At 35.0% G+C, this 13856-nt stretch overlaps 1 long non-coding RNA gene across 2 annotated transcripts; it reads right to left on the bottom strand.

Moving 5' to 3' along the window:
• Nucleotides 1–3426: 3426 nt before the first annotated feature.
• Nucleotides 3427–13705, bottom strand: LOC132106679 (uncharacterized). 2 transcript variants are annotated; one of them, XR_009424181.1, is made up of 4 exons: nucleotides 12604–13705; nucleotides 9888–9950; nucleotides 3594–3716; nucleotides 3427–3509 (listed from the first exon to the last, which is right to left on the bottom strand). It is a non-coding gene; the product is annotated as an uncharacterized LOC132106679 (long non-coding RNA). The 2 variants fall into 2 exon arrangements; XR_009424180.1 differs by lacking the exon at nucleotides 9888–9950 and having other exon boundaries at nucleotides 12604–13702.
• Nucleotides 13706–13856: the final 151 nt, after the last annotated feature.

Raw genomic sequence — 13856 nt, 5'->3', positions numbered from 1 at the left:
GTTTTATTATTAACTTGAAATCCTTAAAAGACCACACATAACTCGTTTATGAACACTAACTTAACAACAATAATAATAATAATAAATTATGAATAAATAAAGATTATATGGCCACTATCAGTCCCCCCCTTCCGTCCCCAATCTGTCAGAGTTGAGTTGGTCCACAACAAGTACGCGCAAATGTGTCATTTTTTAACGGCTACAGAAAATGAATCAAAATGGACAGATGTCAATTGAGTGGTTTTGCAAAAAGAACGTTAAAGAAAGACAAGGACGCTAGATGTTTAGTTACAATTCAAAATGTTCCAGGGATCGAACGTTTTTTTTTTAAAACGAGTGAAGAATGATCTCAGGACGACAATGACACAGAAGCGATTGACTGCACTCTCGCTTGCTCTCCCTGTTTACCATTGAAGTTAAAGTTAAAACATTACCGTCTACAGCCGCGAGAGGGCGCTCTATGCTGCTCTGTGCTCCTGAGTCTACAGCTTTCAGTCTACACTGAAAACACAGAGCGCCCTCTCGCGGCTGTAGACGGTAATGTTTTCTCTTGGTTCTTGGTTGTAAATAAATGCGACTTATATATGTTATTTTCCTTGTCAGGACGTATTTTTGGACTGATGCGACTTAAACTTAGGTGCGACTTATAGTCAGAAAAATACGGTAGTTGGACAAGTTAATAAATTACATTTGATTTAAAAAATCACCTTAATTATGTCTGGGGGGGGGCATTTGAGGTATAGTACACACTGTCTTAATACGGCCTAACTAAATATATATATATATTTCTACCTTTTTTGGTATCCATTACCTGTTTAAGCAGGACGTCACTCTCAGACCAGGAAATACATGTGCAAGACCTGCTCAGCTCTTCCTCACAATTTTACAGTTATGCTATTCAAAGTCATCCTGTTTTCTTTTCAAGTACATATTTTAAGTTTTTATTTTTAACATATCATTATGTAACCTACGTGTTCTAAAGATCTGTGTACAAGTACTAAGACACTGATTTTGATCGTATTAACAGGGCTAAACGCTAAAGACATTTTCAACTGGTCCGGTTCGGCCTGTGGTTTATTTATTTTTTACTTGCCCTGGCAAAATTTTCACAGGAATTGCCACAATCAATCAATCAATCAATAAGACTTATTGTTTTCATTGTTGACTGTAACATTGTATTGTAATAAATAATAACCATTTTGCACAAATAAATAAACCATGCTTTTTCGGGTCTTTCAGGTAGGCCTAACTATTCCAGTTAAGGATGCACTGATCAGGATTTTATTTATTTTACTATCAAATGAGCCGATTCCCATTCTCGTTGCCAATTTATTTAGTTCTCTTCTTCTTTTTTTTTTACATTAATTAAATGTTTATTTTGCTCTGTTACTGGCCATACTAACCTTGAGCAAACAAACAAACAAATAATATATGCAACATGAAGCAAGTGCACAAAACAAAAACATCAGATTGGCTTAATGAATATATTATTATTACTATTTATTATTATTAGTTTCATTTCCTTAATTATATGTGTGTCTGCACTATGTTTGTACTTTCTGTACTGGAAGATCCTGACGAAATTTCTTCTGTGTGTAAACACTTGGCAATAAAGCTCTTTCTGATTCTAATGAAAATGCTAATTCAATCTCTGACAGCAGGTGGCGCTTATAGAACACTAGTCTAGCACTGAGTACACGCAGAGCTGCAATTGAAAAAAAAAAAGATTAAATAAGAAAATGAAAATCTAAAAATAAATAAACCGCAATGAGTCTTGAGTTATTTAAACAAAGATATCGCTGTCCCTAACTTGCAACACCCCACTTAATTAACTTCCTAAATTAAATGGAAAAAAAAAACCTTGTACGCTTATAATTCGTCTATCCGGCAACACAACTGAGGCTGAGCTCGCGTCCTCAATCACAACTCGCTCAAAGTACGAGGCCATGTAAAGTTGTCACAATAATAATATTTTTTTTTTTTTTTTTAAACCAAGATAGTGTATATGTATATGTATGAGAAAAGAAAGTGTATGTGAGAGTAGAAATATATATATGTGTAAGGACATATATATACACACACACACACACACATATATCCGACAAAAAAGACATTTTGCATTAGGTGAACTATCTACATTTAGCTGATGCTTTTATCCAAAGGGACTACAATTGCTATATATGTCAGAGGTTGCACGCCTCTGGAGCAACTAGGGGTTAAGTGTCTTGCTCAGGGACACATTGGTGTCTCACAGTGGATTCGAACCCAGGTCTCTCACACCAAAGGCATGTGTCTTATCCACTGTGCCAACACCACCCCAACACTACGTATCTATTTAAAATCTGCAAAACAATGTGGCATTATGGACAGATATTAAGACAGTTGCTGAGAGAACTTAAAAAAATATATATTTTTTTTCTCCCTTCCACTGTGCGCTTGTGTGTGTGCTGCAAAACCTGAATGTCATTAACCGTGGCCCTTGGAGTGTCACATGGTCTTTAGAAATATAATCTGCAAGTGCTTAATCTGTCTGCATTAGAGAATCCAATATCTGCAGTGCACATTGCACCTATAACCATAACACGGTTAACTCCTAACACCACACAAATGAAATATCCGCCCCTGCTTGGTCTGCGAGCCAATGAGCCATTCCTAATGCACACCCACAGAAGTGAGGCAGAGTTTAGAGCTGGTTGCTGAGGTTTGTGTAAGTTCATTAGCTGTTTAGCTATTGAAGAGATTTCAAAGCAACTCTGCTGCACTCTTTCAAATGGACCCAGACGCAGAGGGGAAATGGCAAGAATGCCAATTCCATTAAACTACATCCAAGTTCTTTCATTTTCCTCTCAGAACTTTCAATTTACTGTTCGTCTGGGATCGTCTTTCAGTAGCTTGGAGAAAAATACAGTGCAGGAGCCCGTACTGACAGGGACTGGGTAAGAGCAATTCGAACGGAGTAGAGGCTGAAGGAGAATTCTCCTTTGTTGTTGTGTTTTTTTCTTTCTTGTCATGGGGTGAGCAGCTCAGAGTTGAGGATGAACTCCTGGCCGTATGTTCAGCTAAGCGGTTCTGCTCTTGATTGTGATGAAGAAATCAATAGTGATATGAACGCAGCCTTGTAAGAGAATGCAGCTAAATTACAGAGCAAACAGACAAAGCCCACCATCGGCATCAGACAAACACAAAGCCTGAGACTCTTTTACACACATATACGGACATACAGAATTACACTAGCACAGTAGAGCAACAAAAGAAGGTAATGAGATGACAGATAATGCTGGAGCTGAGGCAGAATGAAACGGTTGGAAAAGTAGAGGGGAAAGATCACAAGAATTTTATAAAAGACTAACACAGCAGTAAGGAACATAACATAGAGGCATAGTACAGAAAAAAAAATAATAAAAATAAAATATAATACCTATATAGCTAGACAGGTATAAACATTCTGCTGCATGTCCAGGAGATCTTGAAGTAAACTTCTCCACACTCTCCCACTCACAGGAGGGTTTCTGAGTAAACAACAGACAGTGAGACGGGTACACACAAGTGCTGTGGGAAAAGGTAAGGTGGCCATATGTGTGTGTGTGTCATACTTGTGTCCTGTGTGACGGTTGAGTAGGACCATCAGCTGGTGAACTTCCTCTTTGCCATTTTGACTGTTCCTCACGAACGAGATGGGCTTCTGGAGGACGTGTTTCTCCAACACCTAAACAACACTGGGGAGAGATAGAACAGAGCCTGATTTAAATAAAAGTGCCTAGATGGTTAAAACTGGCTTACAGTATTTGTGAAGCCATATAAACCAATGCCAGAATATACACGTCTCTCGCGCTGCACACTACCGTTCAAAAGTTTGTAAAGTTATTGAAAGAATATTTTATATATACGAAAAAAATACTATACTAAAATAGGATTTTTTTTATGTGCATTTAAAAGGATTAGGTCACATCCTGATAGTTTACTCAGTCCCATGTTATCCAAGATGTTCACGTCTTCCTTTCTTCAGCTGTAAAGAATTTTGAAAATTTGTGGAAAACATTCCAAGGATTTTTCTCCATATAGTGGACTTAAACAGGGGCCAATGGGTTAAAGGTCCAAACTGCAGATGGCGCTTCAAAGGGCTCTACACAATCTCAGCAGTGGAAGAAAGGTCTTATCTAGTGAAATGATCAGTCATTTTTTAAAAGAGAAATTAAATGTATATACTTCATCTTGCACTAGCTCGGCGATGCCCGTCCTCAACTTCACTCATTACGTAGTCACGTTGGAAAGGTCATGCGTGATGAAGGTGGAAGTACTGATCCAGTGTTTACAAAGTCAATATGCAAAGACTAAATGAAACATCCTTTATAAACACAGGTAAAACAATGTCGAATGATTTTAAAATTGGAGAACAAAATCAGATGGATTTGGGCACTACTTCTGCCTTCGTCATGCAAGTCTTTTCCAACTTTATTACGTATTGCACGAAGTCAAAGACGTGACCACAGAGCTAGTGCAAGACGTGGTTAAAATTTGTGGTTATAAAGTTTATACTTTTTTTTTTTTTGGAACATGACTGTTTGTATTGCTGGATGAGACCCTTATTCCTCAGCTTTGAACCTGCATTGAAACTAGAATTTGGACCTTCAACCCATTAATCTGGAGAAACATCTTTTTTCTTTAAAAACCTTAATAAAAGACACAAACATCTTGAATGACAATGGGGGGAGTAAATTATCAGGTAATATTTATTCTGGAAATTAGCTAATCCTTTAACATCAGAAACAGATCGGAGACCTATTTATGAGTTTCGACCCACCAGTTAAGAACCTCTGTGGCTTAACCACAGCTATATGCTAACAGCTGCTTAGAGGAGCCAAGAGCAGACAGAGGTGTCTGAATGAACCTCAGTTACCTGAACTGGTGCCATGTCTGTCTGAGATGCCCTCAATAAATGAGGAAGCACCATCCCTTGGGAGCATCTAGCACAGATGTTTTCTGTTTCCTTCCTTTCTTCCTGTCTCACACTCCTTCCCTCATGTCTCTTTCTTTCTCTCTACAATCTGCTGGGGCCAGACTTGTGTTTTTTTTTCTGTTTCACTTACATATTTTTGAGCTTCCCTCTCTCTCTTCCCTCTTTTTAACTCCTCTCTCCATCTGTCTGTAGCTCTTTAAGTCTTTTCCAGTGATCATGACCTGCTCATTAAATAGCTGCTTAAACATGCAAAACATTTTATCTTGCACTTTATTTTGTTTCTGAAAGCTTTATTTTACTGTACAACATTTCTAGTGCAGTGACACATACACACACACACACACATATATATATATATATATATATATATATATATATATATATATATATATACACATGCATACAAACATACGCAAACATATATATAGATATATATAAATACATATATATATAAATATCGGCGATGCAATATATTTTGGAACGCTATCGGAATCGGCCGATAATGGCTTAAAACGTAAACATTGCCATGATATGAAATATTGATGAATCGCATCCAAAATAAAAGTTTTTGTTTACATAATATATGTGTGTGAGCTATGGATATGTATTATGTACAGCGTATACAAATACACACACATACAATATATATTTTGAAAATGTTTACACACATGTACAGTATACATTTATATTATATATAACACAAATGTAAACTAATCTCATTTTACTAACCAATGTCTTTGCTGCTGACCTTTGATGATCCAGTTCAACCTAATAAGCAAAAATGACTTTAGATAAACTAACAGTATTTTATTTGTGTGTTGCAGAGTGTTGAACCTTCTTCTCCGGTGTTCTACTGTACAGACGTTAATTTACTTTTCCTTCAGCCTGAGGTTTATTCATTACACTTTTTGGTGTGAAAGGGCTTTTACATTTGCTATAAATAGAACTTTTATATTAAAAACAAACAATCAAGACCCTGCTCATATTTAAAAGTAACTTAAAAGTAATTTAAAAGTAACATAACGTATTACTTTCCATTAAAAGTAACTAAGTAACGTAATTAGTTACTTTTTTATGGAATAACGCAATATTGTAATGTATTACTTTTAAAAGTAACTTTCCTCAACACTGTATACACACACATACAATATATATTTTGAAAATATTTACATACATTACATACATTTACATATATTATATATGAATATATTTAATATGTAAACAACATATTTTACTTAAATACAGTATGCATGCATGTATGTGTATTTATATATATATATATATATATATATATATATATATATATATATATATATATATAAATTAGGGGTGTAACGGTACGTGTAATTCGTACCGGACCGTTTCGGTACAGGGCTTTCGGTACGGTGCACGTGTGTACCAAATGACCGAATGCAATATTTTGTTTGCGGAACATATACATTTTCGTGTTTCCAAACGAACAAATTAAGTGGCGGAAGTCTTCGCGTTCAGCGCAAATCCCGCCCTGCAGCTGATTCTAAGGCCGGCGACACACTAGATGCGTGGCGTGAGCGTGGCGTTTCTGCTGTTTGTCAGTTGCGTGACACCTGCTCCGCGTTCTCTGTGTCTTTACACACCAGAATCGTGCCTGACGCGGCGCTGACGCACTGCTGCCACTGTAGGTGACATAGAGGGAGACCGCCGACAGACCAGGATCTTGTCTTCACGACAACACTATCTATACTTCATGTTGAGCATAAATATAAAGCCTACTGATAAAGGACAGCGTCAACAGTATTGACGGCAAAATAGACTATGTTTGACAGGTGCAATAAGCCAGTGTGTCACCGGCCTAAGGTTTTCAAAAGGCATCACGCGAGTGTGAACATCACTACAACTAGGAAAAAACGATTGTAATTCAAACGCAGCTCCCGTCGGCATTTAAACAGACCTTTGCTCTTAATTCCGATCGGTCCAACACTATAACGAAATCTAAGCAGGTCTCAAAACTGAAACGGTTGATGCTGCACTTCACACTTTGGAAAAGTTATATATATTTTTTTTTAAATATGAGCAGGCTTACAAGCTGGGATTGGTAATGCTGCACTGTAATCATAGTTATTTATTTATATTTTTCATTATATTTTATTATATGACAATGGATTGAGACTGAGAGATTTTTATTTAGTGGAGAACTTTGCAGCAGTATTTTATTTCTTATTCTTTTTTATTTTATATATATTTTATTAAAAAGTAATAAAATAATATACAAATTGTAAACAAATTGTTAAAAAAAGTTTATAGTAATAAACAACCTGCAGTTTAATGTTTGCATTTCTTTCCCTTACTGTACCGAAAATGAACCGAACTGTGACTTTAAACGGTTTTAAAGTCACGGTTCGGTTCATTTTCGGTACGTACCGAACCGTGATTTTTGCGTACCATTACACCCCTAATATATATATATATATATATATATATATATATATACACACACATTACACACACACACTCACACACTGTGATATGTCTTTGTATTAAAGTGTATGTAAAATTTAAAGTGATAAATGGTGTAAAACAATCAAAATAATAACTCCTAAAGCCACTTTTGGTAATATCTATTTATTGTGAACATTACAGAAGGTCTACATTGATTTCTTCCAAAACAGGAATGAAAATCCGGTTTTGATATGCCCTCTTTAACATTCAAACAGAGAGTGGAGAGCAGGGGGATAAAAAGAAAACACTGGCAAAGTCACAATTCAGATAAAAAGAGGGGAAAGGGGAAATCTTGAGAGACTGAGTAAAACGAGTGATAAGTTAGAAAGCAAACAAGAGAAAAAGAGTGAAATTAAGGCTGCAGCGACTGTGCCCTCCCAGGCCAGTCATAAATATCTGAAAGAGAGACTTTCATCATCCTTTCCACCGACAGAATTCTAATGGATCTAAAGGAATGTGTCTCTACGGAGCCATTACAGGCTGATCACGTCACCTGAGCTGGAGTTGACACACAAACAGACAGAAAGACAAAAACACGGAACAGCATGCAAACAAGGTGCAGCATACAACATACATACAAACATGCTTTGTTCAGACAGGCAGAACTCGATTTGTTTGGTTTGTCTTATTCAAATCAGTTTCTTTTCTTTCTCTTTTTCTTTCTGAAGTCTTTTAAGTTGTGAAAATTAAACCTAATGTTTATAAATCAGATCCTAAAAATCAGATTTTTCTCTGGGAATGTGTCTCAGTCTGAACAGCCAGACTGAATTTCAAGTACTGTAGTTTCTTTTGTCATTCAGGGAGTATTGCATATGTCACATCACACAAAGTGTGCAATATGGTCTCAAGCGGTTAACAAATACAATCATTTCTGCTCCATCTTTCCTAACATAGCAAACTAACTGACATTATCTATGTAGTGAAAGGTAAATGACTAAATGAGTGAACACTTCAGCAGGTTTTGTAGACTATATGCATGAAAGCCTAAAATGCTCTTTTCTCTCATGTGCTCGATGAGGGAGATGTCATTATGGACATGAGTAGACAAAAAACTTTCAATTTTCCCATCCGCTCTCCTCAAAAATGACAGCTATTTTCAGTAGTTGCATGAGAAAGTCTCCTGCAATGTGCTGAAGCTTACATCAGTACACACCAAATACTGACTACACCAGCGGCTCAAAAACTTTTCAGGTCAAGTACCACCTCTGATCAAATCAAAACGCCCAAGTACCAACGAGACACAACAATGTTCCTTTCTTTTTCATTAGCTTTGATTGCTGAAGGGCTTTGAGAAACATACACATAATGCTGCATTCAGATTAATATCGATGATTCTGCAGTTCAGATCATTCATGTTGCTGTTAGACCCTAATAAATCCCCTGACTGGCCCTTTGCAGACGTGTGGAAGGACCCTACCAGGAAACATACATATATCACAATAATGACATCTAGAAAGGATTACAACGCATTTCTTTGAGTTAATATGAAAATTTTGGAGTCCAATTCAAACACATAAATAATAAATAGCCTAGTATGGAATATGAGGTAATGTGGCCAATCTGTCTTGAAGTGTTTGAAACAGACTTGTTATGTATTTGATAAGCTACTATGTTGAGTGATGAATCCAATGTTTCAGAGACAAAATGAAGGCCACTTTTAAAACTGATAAAATCAACCATTTGAAATTCACATCTAACATTGATGAACTAATAATATTGGCTATGAAAAACAGTTTTAAATTTACAAAGCTATATTAACCGAATAAATAATTTACAAATTTACAAAAACAAAATATTGAAAAAATAAATAATACATTATACTAAATATTTAAAACCATATATTAGGCAATGCACAGTATTAATCTACACACTACCGTGCAAAAGGGGACAGTATGATTTGTTTTAAAGGACGCATTATTGTGATCGAATGTATTACTATAGACATTTATAATGTTACAAAAAATGAATCCAAATAAATACTGTTCTTAAAAAATAATCATAGCTTCAAAATAAAGGTTTTCAACATTAATAATGAAAAGAAATGTTACTTAAAGCACCAAATCTGCATGTGAGAATGGTTGTGTTATATGAAGATGAATGATTAATTTATATCATATTATATCATATCATATTACATTGCATTACATTTTATTATATTCAGAGCATAATATATCTCTCTGAAAGAGCTGAAAGACTTTAATCACACTGAACACTTGATCATGTGTCAGAGTCTGCAATTACAAATAAACCCATTATATTTAGATAGAAGTTGTGAGGATCATCTAAACCATAGCAATATATTACCAGCTCTAAAATCACTCCATGGTACAGCATTAAGGCTCTAAAACGTGACAGTCTTTCTATAAAACTGCCTTGAAATGATATGTATTATGTAAAGCAAAAATAATGCAAACAAATTTAGCTTGACTTGAATCATTCGTCCTCTTCTTACCGCAAGTGTTTCTCAAGAGGGTCCACCTAGTCATGCAAGGCTTTTGTAGAGTCCAAATCTGGTCTGAGAAAGAGAGGAAAGTAAACAAGACCAAAGATCAGCCATCTGAACACACACAGACTACGTTTATTGAAAGTCACTTCAACCTTCTATTATCTAATAACATCACCAGCTCAGTGCTTCGGTATGCCAGCCATTCTGGTTATAAGCTTTTATACTTGTTCTTTGTTATAAAAACTCATTGGTTATAGTGGCTTCCATGACTACTCAATACTTTTTTTCTATCTGATCACCAGACAAGGTCAACACACATTACAATAGCGAGAGGGCTGGTCCAGTTAGCATTTGCTGCCAGATGCTGTAATAACACCATCTGGACCCAAGAAGCATTTTTCTTCACAAACAGTTATTCAAACATTAGCAGAGTATTCTGACTAAATGAAAATGTTTGCTTGAGAGAATTAAGTTGCAAATATTTTGTTCACAAGTGTTTAGAAGTGTTTTATTTGTTTGTTTTTTTTAGCTGTGCCCCTTATGTGAACTTGAGCTGAAATCAAGTGCAATTCTGCTTGAGAGTCCAGTAGCCATGGAGATGATGTCTGAATTGAAAAAAAAAAAAATAACATATTGCTGACAAAACTCAGACTTCATAAGTCTAAACTAAACTTTAAATAAGTGCAATATTTCCCGAGGCACTTTTCCGACATTTTACTAAAAAGCTCTTTACATATTTTGTTGTAGTCTGTGTAATCCAATTCATCTCCTCATCCCATATCTGAATAGCATTTACAAACACGTCATTTTTCCAAGGGCAGCAAAAGATAACTCTGGAAAAACCCTTAAACATTGATCCTTGTACAACAATAAGAGTGTAAAAACACATTAGGGTTTTGCAAAGGTACAGAGAGATTGTACAACAGATTGACTGAAAGTGAGAATGAGAAAAAGCCAGATGGCAGAATGTAGAAATGTATCAAAACTGTTTTTAGCATAACAATATCGAACCCTTGGGATAAAGCAGTCACCAAATTTTGCGTATCACATTATTTCTGGTGTAAATGTGTTATGTCATTGCCCCATGAGAGAATCATGCTAGAAAAACACCAACCCTTTGTACACACGCTAACACTTCATTTGCCGTCCAAAGACTGGACATTTATATTTAATGTCAATATTTATTTTCGAGTGACAGGCCTCTCAGTCTCCAAGACATTTAAAGGCAGCAGGAATATAATAAGGAACGCTGAGAGGTTTTGAGGGTTCACACTTTGAAGGCAGAAAGACACATGCTGTGCTAATAATGAGATAATCAGGGGCTTAGTGACAACTGTGCACACGTGCTAATTGTGTGTGTTTGACATGGCTTTAGTGACAGCAGTGGCAGAACAAGTTTTGAAGTTGAGAGGCCAGCTTTAATGACCAGCTTTGGAACCACTTTGTATGAAGTGTCTTTAATTACAATGTACTAACATTTAAATTACTCATTTGATACAATGCACTTATTGTGTACATGCATACTTTTATGTTGTACTTATCTAAAAATACCAGCATATAATTGAATCTGTAATTACATTGCTGGCACAATCCCACCGTCAAACCTTACCTGTATTTCACCCCAATAGTAGCAAAAGTGATTTGCAATACAACATGAACACAATTATAAGACTGCACCATTTTTTTTTTATTATTGTTTTTATCATTTTAAATATTAATAATAACAATATATATATATATATATATATATATATATATATATATATATATATACACAGACACACACACACACACACATTTAAAAATTTAAAAAGTCAATTAGATTTTTAAAATAAGATTTTAGTGTTCATCAAGCTTGCATTTATTTGAAAATACATAGCCAAAAACAGTAATAATGTGAAATATCACCACAATTTAAAATATTTATATTTTAAAGATGTTTTTTTTTTGCCTTATATTTGTAGTTTAAAAATGTTATTATTCATTTATTTATTTTTTATCTTTACCATTACTCTAGCATTGAAGTGTCAAATCAGCCTTCAAAAATAATACTAATATATGACCCTTAAGTCGCTGGGGTATATTTTTAGCAATAGCCAAAAAAAGACAAAAAAACAAACAAACAAACAATTGTATGGATCAAAATGATAAAATGTTCTTTTATGCCAAAAATCATTAGCTCATTAAATTCATGAAGATATTTCGTAAATTTCCTACCGTAAATATATCAAAACCTAATTTTTGATTAGTAATATGCCTTGCTAAGAATTCATTTGGACAACTTTAAAGGCTATTCTCTCAGAACTATTTTTCGGCACCCTCAGATTCAAGAGAAATAGTTGTATCTCAGCCAAATATTGTCCTTTCCTAACAAACACTGCATCAATGGAAAGCTATTTATTCAGCTTTCAGATGATGTATGAATCTCATTTTTGAAAAATTGACACTTAAGTTTTGTGGTCCAGGGTCACATATGCTGATTCATTTCTTATTAATAATGTTGGGTGGATAGTGTTGAAGTGTCTTTACATTCATTCAAGTATTTACTTGAAGCTGAAATCTTTTGAAACATTTGTATTTTGATCAATGCATCCTTGTAATTTCTTGTAAAAGAAAAAAAATCTTAGTGACCCCAAACTTTAAAATGCTTGTGCGTAATATTACCATAACAATTCTGAGTGAATAGCTGAATCAAAAATTGTTATCAGTTATGTGAGCTCACCCATATCCTCTCTGTAGCAGACATTCAAGAATATTATAGCAGAGTGCAAGCTGGTCGTCTCTCTCACAGCTGTAGATACACTCTAATGCCACGGACATAAGCTGATCCGAATCTCCAATGACTCTGCAGGTAAACAAACACGTTATTATTGGTAAAGTGTAAATTAATGGCAAAACCTAGTAAAGAAGAGACCTATATAGCAATTCCGAGGATCATTGGCTTATTTTAATGCTCAAAAATGAGGGAGGTTTGAACAGCCAACTTGTAAGGCTATACAACAGAACATAACTTTGTATGTATGACCTTCATACGGTGTTAATATAGAGCCATTTCATCGCATCTCCTCTCAGACAATAGTAACTCAAGCACAGATGCACACACAAGCTGACAAAAAAATCATGTTAGTGTGGATTAGATTGAATTTTATTTTACACAACATTGAATGTGGAAGGCTGATTCATAGACACAAACACAAAAAGAAACAAAAAAACCCATGTACAATCTCATGCACCTGATTTCTCTCCAGCCGCTTTTATTAATTTCCTGTGAGGGAAATTGATGCCTCAGATGTGTAAGCAGGTCATAAATTTTTTATCATGGCCTTGTGAGAGAGCGTGTACGTGTGTGTGTCTGAAGGTCTTCTGTGGCTTTGGACTCTGAATTGGAATGGCTCTTCCTCTAATCATTTCACTGCTCCCTCTTATATCTCTATCTGTGTGTGACATTAAATTACTTACATTTATTCATTTAGTAGCCGCTTTTCTCCAAAGTGACTTATAAATAAGGAAAAGAACAAGCAATTTATCATGACAGAGCAACTATATTAGTAGTGCCGCTACTGAATTTTTCATATTAAATCACATCAGTACAGAAAAATTAGACTTGTGTACTTGTTTTGCCAGGTGCAAAGTATCTTCACAGCTCATAAAATAGGCCAAAAATGTCTTGAGTAAAATAAAGGGTTCATATTATGTCTATTAGGAACAGGAAGTATTTATGAGTATGATATCATTCAAGGAAAACAAATGTTAACAGGACATCCTCATAACAGCATGTGTACAAATTTGTGTTAATTTATTTTACAATAAAATATACATTATAATAAATACATAAAATATGCATAATAAAAATATATTAATATTTATAATTATATTGTAAAAAAAATACAAATGATGATTAGGTCAAATGACCAGCGACTTCTAGACTGTCCTAGATCTAGACTGAGAACCAGAGGAGACAGAGCATTTTCTGTT

This window comes from Carassius carassius, chromosome 27 (genome assembly GCF_963082965.1).
Source record: "Carassius carassius chromosome 27, fCarCar2.1, whole genome shotgun sequence".
In the NCBI taxonomy this organism is placed as follows: domain Eukaryota; kingdom Metazoa; phylum Chordata; class Actinopteri; order Cypriniformes; family Cyprinidae; genus Carassius; species Carassius carassius.
The sequence above is the reverse complement of the archived record's forward strand: the minus strand, read 5'-3'. Positions and strand labels throughout refer to the sequence as shown.